This window comes from Andrographis paniculata, unplaced genomic scaffold (genome assembly GCF_009805555.1).
Source record: "Andrographis paniculata isolate CXL003 unplaced genomic scaffold, ASM980555v1 Contig46END, whole genome shotgun sequence".
Lineage (NCBI taxonomy): Eukaryota > Viridiplantae > Streptophyta > Magnoliopsida > Lamiales > Acanthaceae > Andrographis > Andrographis paniculata.
In genome coordinates this window covers 3,603,453-3,616,566 of record NW_026137580.1, presented here as the reverse complement: position 1 = coordinate 3,616,566, position 13,114 = coordinate 3,603,453, and positions in this window count along the sequence as shown.

The window sequence follows — 13,114 nt, the reverse complement described above, 5'->3', positions numbered from 1 at the left end:
CCAAGGATATGAAATTCTCTAAATTTGATTTATATAAGTATGGAAAATTGTGAAAGAATTTAATTTGAAGAAGTGAATGATATTTCTTTATATACTACGAAAGCGTGAAAGATTAGAACTACAAAACCGTAAATGAAAGCAGTAATCTAATCTAAGAAAGCAGTAAAGACGTGACCAAAGGAGAGAGAAAACCCCTATTCCCTTGGCCATTCCTGTGGAGAACTCCCTTACAGGGTTGGAGCTCTCGGAAACAGGAAGACGACGAATGCTAAATGTATGTAGAAATCACCAAAAATTCGATTCTTTTACATAAAGATATCTGGCCCCATTTATAGCAGGTGTAAAGAGACGGTTGCAAGTAGTTGTTAGGCAGTTCCAACTGCTGGGCAGTTAGGCGGTTGCTGGTAGTTACTCTGTTGAAGCAGTTGATGGCCATAACTCCCAGGGTGTCCGCTTCGCTTGCGTTGAAGGTTCAGGGCACAGATCTTTCTCGTTTGCTGGAGAGCTGGAGAGCATCAGCGCAGCTCGGCTCGCTTATGCTGGCTGGAATTGGAATGGTTGTACCGCTGCAGTTGAAGTACTTAGTTGAAATCTGGTGATAGTCTGCAGCGGTGGGTATCTAGACTGTCGCTTGCAAGTGGGAGAGGCTATCGGTTGCGGGCTGTGAAGGTGGCCGCTTGCCTCTCATTCCTTAGTATTTTCAAAATATGTTCTGGGCGCTTGTGAGCGAAGGTGGTTGTCGCTTGCGGTGTCTGCCTTAGCTTTTCTGGTTTCAGATTACCGCTTAAGAGGGTAAAAATCGTTAATAATCTCAACAACGAACTCTGGATCATGCCTAGTGATATAAATAAATATTGTATGCCGATTACGAATTATTTTGATTGTTCTTATGTAGAAATTCGAGTAATACACATTTTTGTCAAGCTAAGAATATGCTCATATTTGGAGTCATCAAACCTCCTCACACTAAACCTTTGTTCGTCCTCGAACAAACTGCATAAAAAGATCAAAAGGTTATTCCGTTCACGGCAATCAAGAAGTGCTAATAACCAGTGCCATGATTGGGAGTAAAGTGAATCTCGGATAGGAACAAGTGAGCCACAAGTATTCAGCATGTCATTTGATTTAACAAGATTGAAGTTATCCAGGTATTGTCAACTTTGTTTGCTTAGCAGGGATTTTTTTTTTTATTAAGGAAACCTTCAGACGAAGGGCGCGGAGAATATATATATATATATTTTTTGGATCGTGAGTTTCAAACATATATTGTGTCTGCTCATGATCTTATTTGATTCTCGCACGCCTAGGCCTTTTCAGTTCCTTTGTAATGATAGATCCTCCCTGCTTCGCTCGCATCGTATCTTAAACCATTTTTTAAGGACTTCTCTTTTCAAGTTATGCCTTATGAGCAAAGTCAAAAAACGTGGTCATTTGCCTTCCTGAGTATGGAAAAGTTGAAACGAAGGGGGCACTAGTTTTTCACAAGTCTCGTTCATTGTTACTTAGTCTAACACTAGTGTTCGAGTTATGGTGAAGTTCGAAGGACAAGTACTTAGTCTGATGTGCTTAGATTGTCTAACTCTACTCTAGAACATATCACAAAGTTAACCAAGCAGGATATCACAGGTATTTCACATAAGAGCACATACTTCAGGTTATGTTAGGCATACAATAAAGAAAAATTGTCACGAGTTACCAAAAATTGTTGTTTCCTTGATTTATGTTATGTACAGCCCTTGCTATTCTCAAATTTGTGTACATGGGGGAGGATCTTTCTTTACTTCTTCTTCTCGCTTGTTGGTCCTCGCCCTTGAGGAAGGTTGCGTGATATCTGCCGCACTAGGTCTTCCAATCGTTGGAGACTCCTGGCTGTGTCAAGCTGTTGTTCCATCAGGATGGCGTTTTTTTGGGTAAGAGCTGCGAGAGCTTTCATAATTTCCTGCAGCGTGGTACCCATGCTTGCAGCCAGAGTCTCCAGTGCTTCAACTCGCTCTTCTAGTGCGGTAGTCGCTTTCTTTCCAGCAGTCAGTTCAGCGCCCATACTCCTAGCATATGTGTCCATTAATGTGTGAGTCATCATGTATTGGGTGAGGATAGCTGAGTCGAGTTCATCCAGTCTTCTCTCAATATTTTCCAGTGATGAGCAGGGGGCTGATGGTCCAGCACCCGCCGCTTCTGGTGACTGTCGTTCGCTCTCAGCTGAACCGATTTCCACTGGCTCTTTCTCTTTTTGGGAATCGGGTGCTGGCTCAGGGGAGACATCCCTGAGGAATACTAGCTGCCTCGCTGCTTCGTACTCCAGCTGCTCTGCTTTCTTCTGTTGTAAATACCTTTTGAATCGCAGCTGGAGTTGGGTCAGTGGTTTCCAGTATTTTAGCAGCTTGACCAGCACCTTCATTTTCCTTTTTCTTTCTCGCTCAAGCTGTTGCATTCGTTCAATCCGTTGTACTGCGGCAAGCAGCTGAGCTTTCTGTTCTTGAAACTTCCTATCATGTTCCTCATATTCCTCATCTATAAGTGTTTTATCAGATTTGGTTGAGACAGGAGTAAGAATTTCTGCAGGTGTCCCGATCATGGCAGGTGTTCCTGGGCCGCTCGTGGATACCTACAAGATGGGAAGGTTTAAGATCACTGCCTCAACATCCTCGGCTTTATTGGCAGTTTCAGCAGTTGTGGCAGCGGGGAACTCGGCGGGATATTCTTTGTATGATTCTATGGTGACATCGATTCCGCTGATAGTTTCTTCGGTCAGTACAGTCTCCCGCTCCTCCTCTGCTCCAGCAGCAGTAGGCTCCGCCACTCCCGGCTGGTTAACGGGTGTGGCTTCCTTGCCTGTTCCAACAACAGTTGGCTCACCTGCCCCCTGTTGGTCGAAGGGAACAGGTTCATTGCCAGGCAGGCTCGGCAGCCTTGGCAACACCTCCTCCGTCGCTGGCCGTGCCGGCAAAGGTCTCTCGCGTTGGGCGGTGGGTTCTCTGATGATGATCCCCTTCCGTAGCCTGGAGAGGGGAATCGTGTCTTCGCTTGACTCAATATCCATCGCTTTCCCCTTCCCTTTCTCCTGCCTTGTCGCTCGCCGAGGGGGTGGTGGATTTTTTTGCAATGCTTCCTTGACCCTTGGCTTCTTGACAGGTGGTGGAGTAGGATCTTCTTGCTTCTTTGACCTCTTTTCGCCAGCGGCCGCCTGCGGCGCCTTTCCTCCCTTATTGCTCCTGACCGCTTCAGCCCCAAATAGATCTTCCTCAATCTCCTGAGCGAAGCGGAGGGCTTCCTCTTCCTCATTGCTGGGAGCTTCATTGGAGACTGTTCTCTCAGAGTTGGGCTCGGTATGAGGTGTCACATCTTCTCTGATGATTCCCCCCCCCCCAACAAATCTCATCTTTCTTTTTGGTGGAGGGGGCGCTGCCGCTTGTGCTTTCCTCTTTTTTTGTTAGGGGATGAGAGTGAACCCCTTGGACTCCAGCCAATTTTTGTGGAAGGCCATTGGAAACAGCGGCTTCATTTGGAGCTCTGGGGCTGGAGTGGGCAGATCGACGCCCGCGCGGCGGCAAAGTTCTGTGATCAGGGTCCCGTGACCCAGTGTTCTGTCTCCACTTCTTCGATCCCAGATATCTAAGCCGATGATCGCGCCCAAATCCACATCATTGGATTCCTCCAGAATTGAGCGAAGGGCAACGAGGTAATCAGGACGAATGTCGATGGTGTGAGCGGTGATCATTATTCTGCTCAACGACCACTTCACCCATTCCTTTTTCTCTTCGTCCACCGACCCGAACTTCAGGTTCCTTTTCTCATATGCAGGGGTGGTGGCGAAGGTCCTATACAGCGACTGCAGTTCAAGTGAACTGCAGACCTCCGTTGCCTTCAACTTATCTTGCATCTCCTGGGCGGGGTAGTGGTGTTCCCATCCTAGGAGTCGGTTGATCTTTCTGGTTGAGCAGTCTACCCATTTCCCCCGGATGTAGACATGCTTTAGACTCTCAGCCTGGTTCAGATTTGCGTAAAACTCCCTCACCAGTGATACATCCACTGGTTCATTGGGGTTTCTGATCAACCACGACAGGCCCCGCTCCTCCAGCCATTCAGAGAGCGGGCCTGTGATCTTTTCGGGGTCGAATCCTCTCTCATAGAGGATCCCCATCGCCTTCATCCGCTCATACGTCGCTGCTGCATCAATGTTGGAAAAATGTAGTTTGTCATACTACTTGGATCTTAACACATCCTTTGCAACGTCGGTAGCATTCTTTCTGGAGATATTGCTCCGAAATGCCTTCATCTTCTTTGGTGGTGCTTCTAAGCAGGCGAATTTGTCGTTGATCTCCTTCAGCTGGTACTCCTTCAGCTGCTCGTATTCCGATTCCTCTAATTCCAGCCACCAGTCGCTCACCGGATACCTCTGCTCTGTTTCCTCAGTGTATTCAAATCTGAGGTAGTCCTCTGGGAACTCTGGGATGAACTTTTGGAATGGCACTGACTTCAGCTGTCTGAGCTTTCCCCAATCCTCTGTTAACTCTAGCAGTCTCCTCCTCTTGTAATATGCCTCAGGCGGCGCTGGCTCTACTAATTCTGCCCCTGAAGTTGTTGTCACCACCTTACGCCCGTCCGTGGATTTGATCATTTGGACTCTCTTTTCGATCCTCTCCTCAACCTTCTTGAACTCCTTCTTTAACGTTTCTCGCTTTGCTGGATCTATTTTGCTAAGCTTGTCCTGAACCTAGGGTTTCCAAAATTATTGTTTAACATACGAACTCTATGAATCCTGCCTCATTATTTTCAAATGTAAATAACATTCATATATAGGAAATCACATTCAAAGTTCGAGTGATTTTAACCCTAAATCCTCCCTCTCACAACGAAACTAAACACTACTGTAAGTGTTACGTTGTGAAAAAGGGAGAAAATCACAAAACAGGACCTAACCTACATATTAATGTGAAATTGAACCGTAGAAAGCAAGTATATCAGTTATTGTATCTAAATCTAGCATATAATAGACTTAGATTCACAGAAATCAAACAGACAACCATTTTCGCAAAAATGAAGAACAGTAAAATATTGCGAAAATAATTTGCGATTCTGTGTTTTTTAATGCTAAATCGGCGAGAATCAACCATAAAATAGAGTTTATGTACTAAGGTTAACCTAGATCTTACCTTAGATGAAGCTATTATTGGTTGAAATTGTGAGATTTTGAAAAAATTTTCGCTTGGAAAGTGGCGGTTACTAAAGCTTCGGAAGGAAGTTACTGTAGATCAAAAGTGGAAAAAATGGTTGTGGACTGGGGTATTTATAGATTTTCTTATGGCTCTCTGGAGGGCAAGCGGAGCGATGCCAAGTCCACTGTAAATACTTATAAAGGTATAAGGGAGGTTTTTTTTCTTTTCAGGGCGGGTGAGCGGGTAAAGCAACACTTCTATACACCTAAGATTGACACAAAACCGATGATGAAGGCGGTGCTGAGTGAGCGATACTGCTCCCTCAGTGAATATCAGGGTGAAACAAGCGAAGCGATGGTTAACTTCGGTCAGGTTTAGGTAAGAAGTCAAAATGCTAACATTAAACTACTCCTATAAAGCGGTAATCTTATTCTAATAAAAGCGATAACAACATTGTAAACCTATCTAAAGAAGCGATGAAATTATGAAATCTATGTATGAAAGCGATAAAGGAAAGGTTGTAAAATTTTAACTATGAAAGCGATAATTTTTAACTAGGAAAGCGATAAAAGAAAGCTATAAAATTTTAACTATGAAAGCGATAATTTCTAACTAGGAAAGCGATAAAAGAAAGCTGCAAAATGCAGATATAAGATTAGGCTTCTGGATTCTTTTCACGAAATTCTATCATCGCTTGAGCTTCTGAACCTTCATCAGATTGATCTCTGCATTGGCCTGCTCCAATACAGGCCCTTCAATATATGGTTTCAGCCTCGCTCCATTCACCAAGAAGGAACCTTTCTCTCCGGGGGTTTCCACATTGTTAATCCTTATGGCTCCACTTGGCAGCACTTGTCTGACAATATACGGCCCAGTTCACCGTGACTTCAATCTCCCTGGGAACAAGTGAAGCCTAGTGTCATATAAAAGAACTTTGGATCCCACCGTAAACTCTTTCTTCTTCAACTTCTTGTCATGATAGAATTTCATCTTTTCCTTATAGATCTTCGCGCTTTCATATGCAAGGTATCGGAACTCGGTCAGATCGAGCAATCTTTTAGCGCGCTTCTCCTGTGCTGGGAGAAGATCAAAGTTGAGATACTTGATAGCCCAATACGCGCGATGCTCTAATTCCAGCGGTAGGTGGCAGGCTTTTCCATACACAAGCCGATAAGGGGACATTCCAATTGGGGTTTTGAAGGCTGCTCTATAGGCCCACAGCGCATCATCCAATTTCTCTGCCCAATTCTTGCGACTCTTATTTACTGTGGTCTGGAGGATGTGTTTGATTTCTCTATTTGAAACTTCCACTTGACCGCTCGCTTGTGGATGATAGGGGGTAGTTAGATGCTGGCGAACACCATATTGTTGAAGGCTATATTGCAGTGCCTTATTCACAAAATGGGTGCCTCCATCGCTTATTATCGTTCTGGGGACCCCAAACCTTGGGAATATGGTATATTTTAGGAAACGGATCACTGATCAAGCGTCATTAGTGGTGAGCGCTTGCGCTTCAACCCACTTACTCACGTAATCCACCGTCACCAGAATGTATTGTCTCCCATTAGAGGGCGGAAAGGGACCCATAAAATCTATCCCCCATACATCAAATATGTCCACAAACAAGACTCCAGTTTGGGGCATCTCATCTTTCTTCGAGATAGATCCCAATCTTTGGCATTTGTCGCAAGATTTGGCAAAGGCATCTGCATCTTTTTGTAGGGTAGGCCAAAAGAAGCCTTACTGCAATACTTTGGCCGCTGTGCGCATGCCAGCGAAATGCCCTCCTACATGGGACCCATGAGATTCGTTCAAGATCAGCGGGATCTCAGACTCCGCTACACAGCGACGGATTATCCCATCTGAGCCGATGTTGAACAAATAAGGTTCATCCCAAAAATAATCTTTTGCCAAACTGAGCAATCTCTTCTTTTCCCGTTGTATATGCGCTGGAAACTGTCATGTAGTTAAAAAGTTGGCCAGGTCAGCGAACCATGGCTCTTTCGCTTGCACCAGAAACAGCTTCTCATCTGGGAATTGTTCATTTATCCCAGGAGATTTGTCCTCCTCTTGTCGCAACCTACTGAGGTGATCCGCCACATGATTTTCCTTTCCTTTTTATCATTGATCTCTATATCGAATTCCTGGAGCAACAAAACCCATATAATCAAGCGGGCCTTTGTCTCCTTCTTCCCCATCAAATATTTAATGGCTACATGGTCAGTGTGAATAATGGTATTGCTTCCAATAAGATACTGTCTTAATTTCTCAAAAGCGAAGACAATAGCTAGCAGTTCTTTCTCGGTGGTAGTGTAATTCTTCTGAGCAGAGTCCAGCGCTTTACTTGCATAATAAATGACATTAAGCTTAGACTCCACTCTTTGTCCTAATACAGCGCCGACGGCATAATCATTTGCATCCGTCATCAGTTCAAATGGCTCACTCCACACTGGTGCTGAAATTATAGGAGCAGAGGTCAGCTTATCCTTTAGTATTCGAAAAGCCTCCTCACACTCGCTTGACCAGTGGAATTGAGAATCCTTGCACAGCAGTGATGTGAGTGGTTGTGTGATTTGACTGAAGCCCTTGATAAAACGACGGTAGAATCCCGCGTGGCCAAGGAAACTTTGTACTCCTTTCTCATTCGAGGGCGCTGGCATTTTTTCGATTACACTCACTTTTGATCTATCTACCTCTATACCGGTAGACGAGATCTTATGGCCCAAGACAATTCCTTCATTCACCATGAGGTGACATTTCTTCCAGTTCAGCACGAGATCAGTCTCTATGCAGCGGAGAAGTACTTTTTCCAGATTATTCAGGCATCTGGAAAATGTCTTGCCATACACCGAGAAATCATCCATAAAAACTTCAATACAGGAGTCCAGAAGATCACTGAAGATATGGTACATACATTGCTGGAAGGTGGCCTGAGCGTTGCAAAGCCCAAACGGCATCCTCCTATAAGCGAAGGTCCCATATGGACAAGTAAATGTTGTCTTCTCACAGTCCTCCGGTTTGATGGCAATTTGATGGTAGCCTGAGTAGCCATCGAGGAAACAGTAGTATTCGTGACCTGCGAGCTTCTCAAGGCATTGATCAAGGAAGGGAAGCGGGAAATGATCTTTCTTTGTGGCTGAATTCAGTTTCCTGTAGTCGATACAAACCCTCCATCCAATGACAGGTCTTGTCATGAAGACCTCCCTGTCGTCGCTTGTCTGTTCAACGAACCCTCCTTTCTTGGGAACCACCTGGGTTGGGCTAACCCACTGGCTGTCACTGATAGGGTATATGATTCCTGCATCGAACAATTTGATCACCTCCTTCTTGACTACTTCTTGCATATTCTCGTTCAAACGCCGGTAAGGCTGTCTACATGGCTTTGCATTAGCTTCCAGCCTTATATGGTGCATACACACCGCTGGGCTGATTCCCTTTATGTCTGAGATTTTCCATGCAAACGCCGCTTGATTCCTTTTGAGAAGTGAGATGAGCTGAGCCTCTTAGTCCGGCAATAGTAAGGCGGAGATTATCAGCGGGTAACTCTCCTCTGGGCCAAGGAATATATATTTGAGGTGCTCAGGTAATTTTTTCAGCTCATCCTTATTGTTAGTGTCGCTCGCTGGTTCCCTTGCTGCTTGTTCAATGGATTTAGTAGGCGCTTGAATATCGTCGTTTGCCTCAGCTGAATTCTTTTTATCTTCCAGCTCGAGCGATCCATTATCTGAAATTCCTTCCAGGTTATCAAGTGTAATATGGTTCTCAAAAGTTATTATTTCATTTAACTCATTAATAAAATCACAATTTTCTTCCTGAGGTTGGCGTAGTGCTGAGTTCATGGAAAATGTGACTTTATCGCCACCAAAACTCAATGATATTTTTCCTTCAGCAACATTTATTGTAGCTTGAGCGGTGGCTAGGAAAGGTCTCCCTAATATGATTGGAATGTCGCGGTCTTCACTCATTTCCATAATAATGAAATCTACAGGGAAAATAAATTTGTTGCCATCACCATGCTCTAGCCTCTCGAATACACTGTGTCTTGTTTGCTTCCACTCTCGTCTCCATGTTTTTCACTTGTTGAGGCGCGGTTAATCCAAACAAACTCCCACCACATTGATCGGAGCTAGGAATAGGTTGGTATCAAATTTTATGTTTTGCTTGTCTATAAGCTTCAACCATCCTTCCTTTATAGCTCATTGTACTGCATTGCAGAAAGCTATACAGTGTCCAACCTGGTGACCGTAAATATTGTGTCGCTTGCAAAATGATTTGCCCTTCAATTCTTCGTCACGAGGAATTTTGTCTTTCTTTCAAACAGATCTGATTATCTCGCAACAAATAGTCAAAGATTTGTTCAGTCTTGGTAATATCGAAAGAGTACTTCTGCCAAAGATTGGCCCCTTTCCGCCGAAGACTGTCGTAGAGCTGGGCAAGTATACAACTTTTCTTGCAAAATTTCCGTGAGGCATGCCACCTCCAAATCATCTTCCAAATTTGGATCATCTTGAACTTGCACACAATGGGCGCCTGCATGGTATCTCTAATTTCGCGATGCCTGAGCATCCTTGAAATGTTGCTCTGTCTTGACCGCCTTGGATGTCAACTATCTCTGGTCCTGGTAACCCTGCAAAGCAAGCTATTCCCCAGAGAGTAGGATGCATATTGTCAATGGGGACATTCACCATTTGATTTCTCGAGAATATGGACTTTACACTTGTTTTTCGCCCTCCAGAATCGCTTGAGGAACTATTCCACTTACTCATTCGCCTTCTGTTGTAGGATGGTCAGATCTGCAATCGTCACAACTAGCGGATTGTAGAACCGCTCATGGAATGCTCGTTCTAGATATGTCCAATTATGTACTGAGTTGGGTCACATTAAAGTATACAAACTAAACGTTGGCCCTGTTAGTGATAAGGAAAAAAGATTTCATTTATATCGATCATTATTGTAGTATTCTTTGCCGCACTGAGCCGTAAAATGGCTCACATGCTCAATAGTTTGTAATACCCCCGGAGTTGGGTCGGTGCTAGGCCAACTCCCATGGATGAGCTGGTGTCAGGCCATCCGATGTTCAGTATAAGTTAAATGGATTGAATAGACTACTCGTGTTAATAAAGTGTACATTCCTTTTCGGAAGCCCTACTGAATGAACTCTAGAGTTAAGTGTGTTTGCCCTAGAGTAATTTGAGGATGGGTAACCCCCTGAGAGTCTCCAGGGTGTGCGTAAGTGAGGAAAGAAACGCGCTGGAAGGATTCGTGTTGACTTGTGGGGCCAGTCTACGATCCCGACATGCCACGAAATGACCGTTGATACTGCGGCCTGGCAGGCATTTGCAGAGGATCTCCATAAACTTTGTGTATTGCTTCTTCTAGAGCCTCCAGGTCCATCGACGGATTCTACTGCACTCCTTACAGTGCGAGATTTGGTGGAATCCGCTGAGGCTGAACTATAAATGGACGCACTTGCTGGGGGTGGAGGATTTGCCATCAGAGGTGGCAAATTTTGTTGTCCGGGCCCTCTGGCCAATGGCGCATATGAACTCCAAGGGTTTCCATAGTATAACGGAGAAACATATGGTAGTTGATTCCATGGATTCCAATTCCCACTGGGCATATGGGAATGATGACGGAAGATTTCCGTTTGGGCCGTAGTATTCTACTGATGTTCCGCGGGCCACTTTTCTCCCGAAGCAGGTTGGCTAGGCTGATGACTGAAGCCTGCGGGAAATCCGATTCCCTTTGTTGGTAGCACATTTTCTGATGTGCCTGCTGATGCTCCACCTCGCTGAATGATAGAAACATGTTCATATTGCAATTGGGGAGAAGATGGATTTGTTACCTGTGGCGGCTAATATGACGAAGTAGCATCGGTAGGTTCTTCTAGCGGTGTTTTTCCTTTTTCTAGCTTCCTTCCCTTATTAACAAAGCCATTTTATTTTGGATAGTCGGCCGTATCACACCGCTAAGTATTTAGACAACAATAAGGCAGAATCATGTAGAGATGATTGCACCTCATCCCTGTTTGTTCTCTAATGCTTCCTTCGGAAATAAGTAAGGCCATTGTTTGCCCCTCACTTCCGTCAGGGGCTACTGTGTTCCCGGTAATGGGATCGGTGTCACCAGGTGCATTTTTCTGACCTCGACTACCAACGGCGCTGACTCTTGGCAGCATGATCGGTGGCAATCGTCGATTCCGCAGCTGCATTCACAATAAGTGAGGCACGAAGTGATCGTGTCCTACTAGGTGTGCCAGTTTGTTGTATACGGAAATCCGTATATCCGAGTCTCTTGATGGCTTGATGAAGCCGGTTGAAGTGTTGCTAAGGGTTTCCTAAAGTACTCCCTTAGGTGATTGCTTCGTGTTTGTTGAATTTGGGATCGGTAAAAAATCCGCCGATCGGAGTTGAAAAAAAAAAAACTTAAAAAATAAATTTTCATTAAACTGAAAAGTAAAGGTACAAGTAGAATCGAAAGAAATCGATAAAGAAAACCGATAAAGTAAGGAATAGTAAAATACTAGAAAGGTAAAATATTAAAAAATAAAGATAAAAATATAAAAGCTGAAAATTGAGTTGGTCGGGGCTTCTTTTGCTTTGATGTGCATCTCTTCTTTGATAGCTTCTTTAAGTCTCTTCCATCGACTTCATTGAATTTCCTTATTTAATTTCCTTCGTGACAACCATTGTAACCTCATCTCTAAATGATCATGATCAAAGAACTACAACTTATGATTATCCGATGGTCGAAACCTCCCAAGGCATTTAAGTAGTCATTATTATACTTCTTAGCTCCCTTAATTAACACCTCCTTTATGCTGTAATTATTGCATCAAGAGTTACAAAGCTCATGATCATAACTCACACTCCTTTCTTCTTTAATTTCCATCAGTCTCTCGAATTCTTTCGATTCCCACGGACCTTTTCCGTAGTCCCCAACTTATGCTTCTTGTGCTGCTGCAACCAAGCTATTGTTACCTCTTCTAGGCTTTGTTTTCGGCCAATCATTTGCTCGTTAGGCTGCTATTTGGGTCTCGGAACTACTGCCTTTCTTCAACCCGGGCCACTGCTCCTTTATGAGGCCTTACCTTGGGCCTAGCTCCTTTCCCACAATTTTGGATTCAACACAAATCTATAATAGAACCTCGTCTCTCTCTCTATATATATATCATATATAAAAGAGTTTAGAGTTTTATCAAAATACTACGGCACTTTTGAAAATTCATTCAAAAACTCACTTCTGAAATTGTCTCCTCTCAGTACCTTTAGTCCAAGAGACCGTAGCCTCCCTCAATATTACTGCTCTCTTCCAAAAATTCTCCCCCACGTCTATTCTAAAAATACAGCAACAGTCAAAACAAATATAAAATAAAATAATATTTTTTCATCATCCGTCAAGTTTACGAAGTTTTTTCTTCCACTTAATTTACCCTAATCACTAATTTTAATAAAATAAAAAAATCAATATTTAACTATTATATTTGATTCAACTCTAATTTACAATAAATATCATTACATTTATCACTTTTATTCTCTTTTTTTATTATTATAATTTTTAACTAAATTTTCAAAAAAGTATAATTATTTTTTTTTTACTGTTATTACTATCTCAATAAAATATATATTTTTTAATCGGTCCTGCTACCAATACAATTTTGCATATCTACCATAAATAAATTCGTCGGAAAAAATAAAATAAAATAAAAAAACATATATAACAACCGTTTTTCTATTCTATATATAAGGGCATTTCCAAGGCCAAATTTGACGCCATTTTTATGCAGCGCCAATTTTGGTGTGCACTCTCTATTTTTTTTTTCATTTTTTTTTTTAAATTTATTTGTATTTTTTTAATCTTCTTTAAAATTACTGTAAATTATAAATATTAAAAATACTGTAACAATAGTATCTTTTGAGTTAAAACAGTAAAAATAGCATTTATGAGTTAAAAGATGA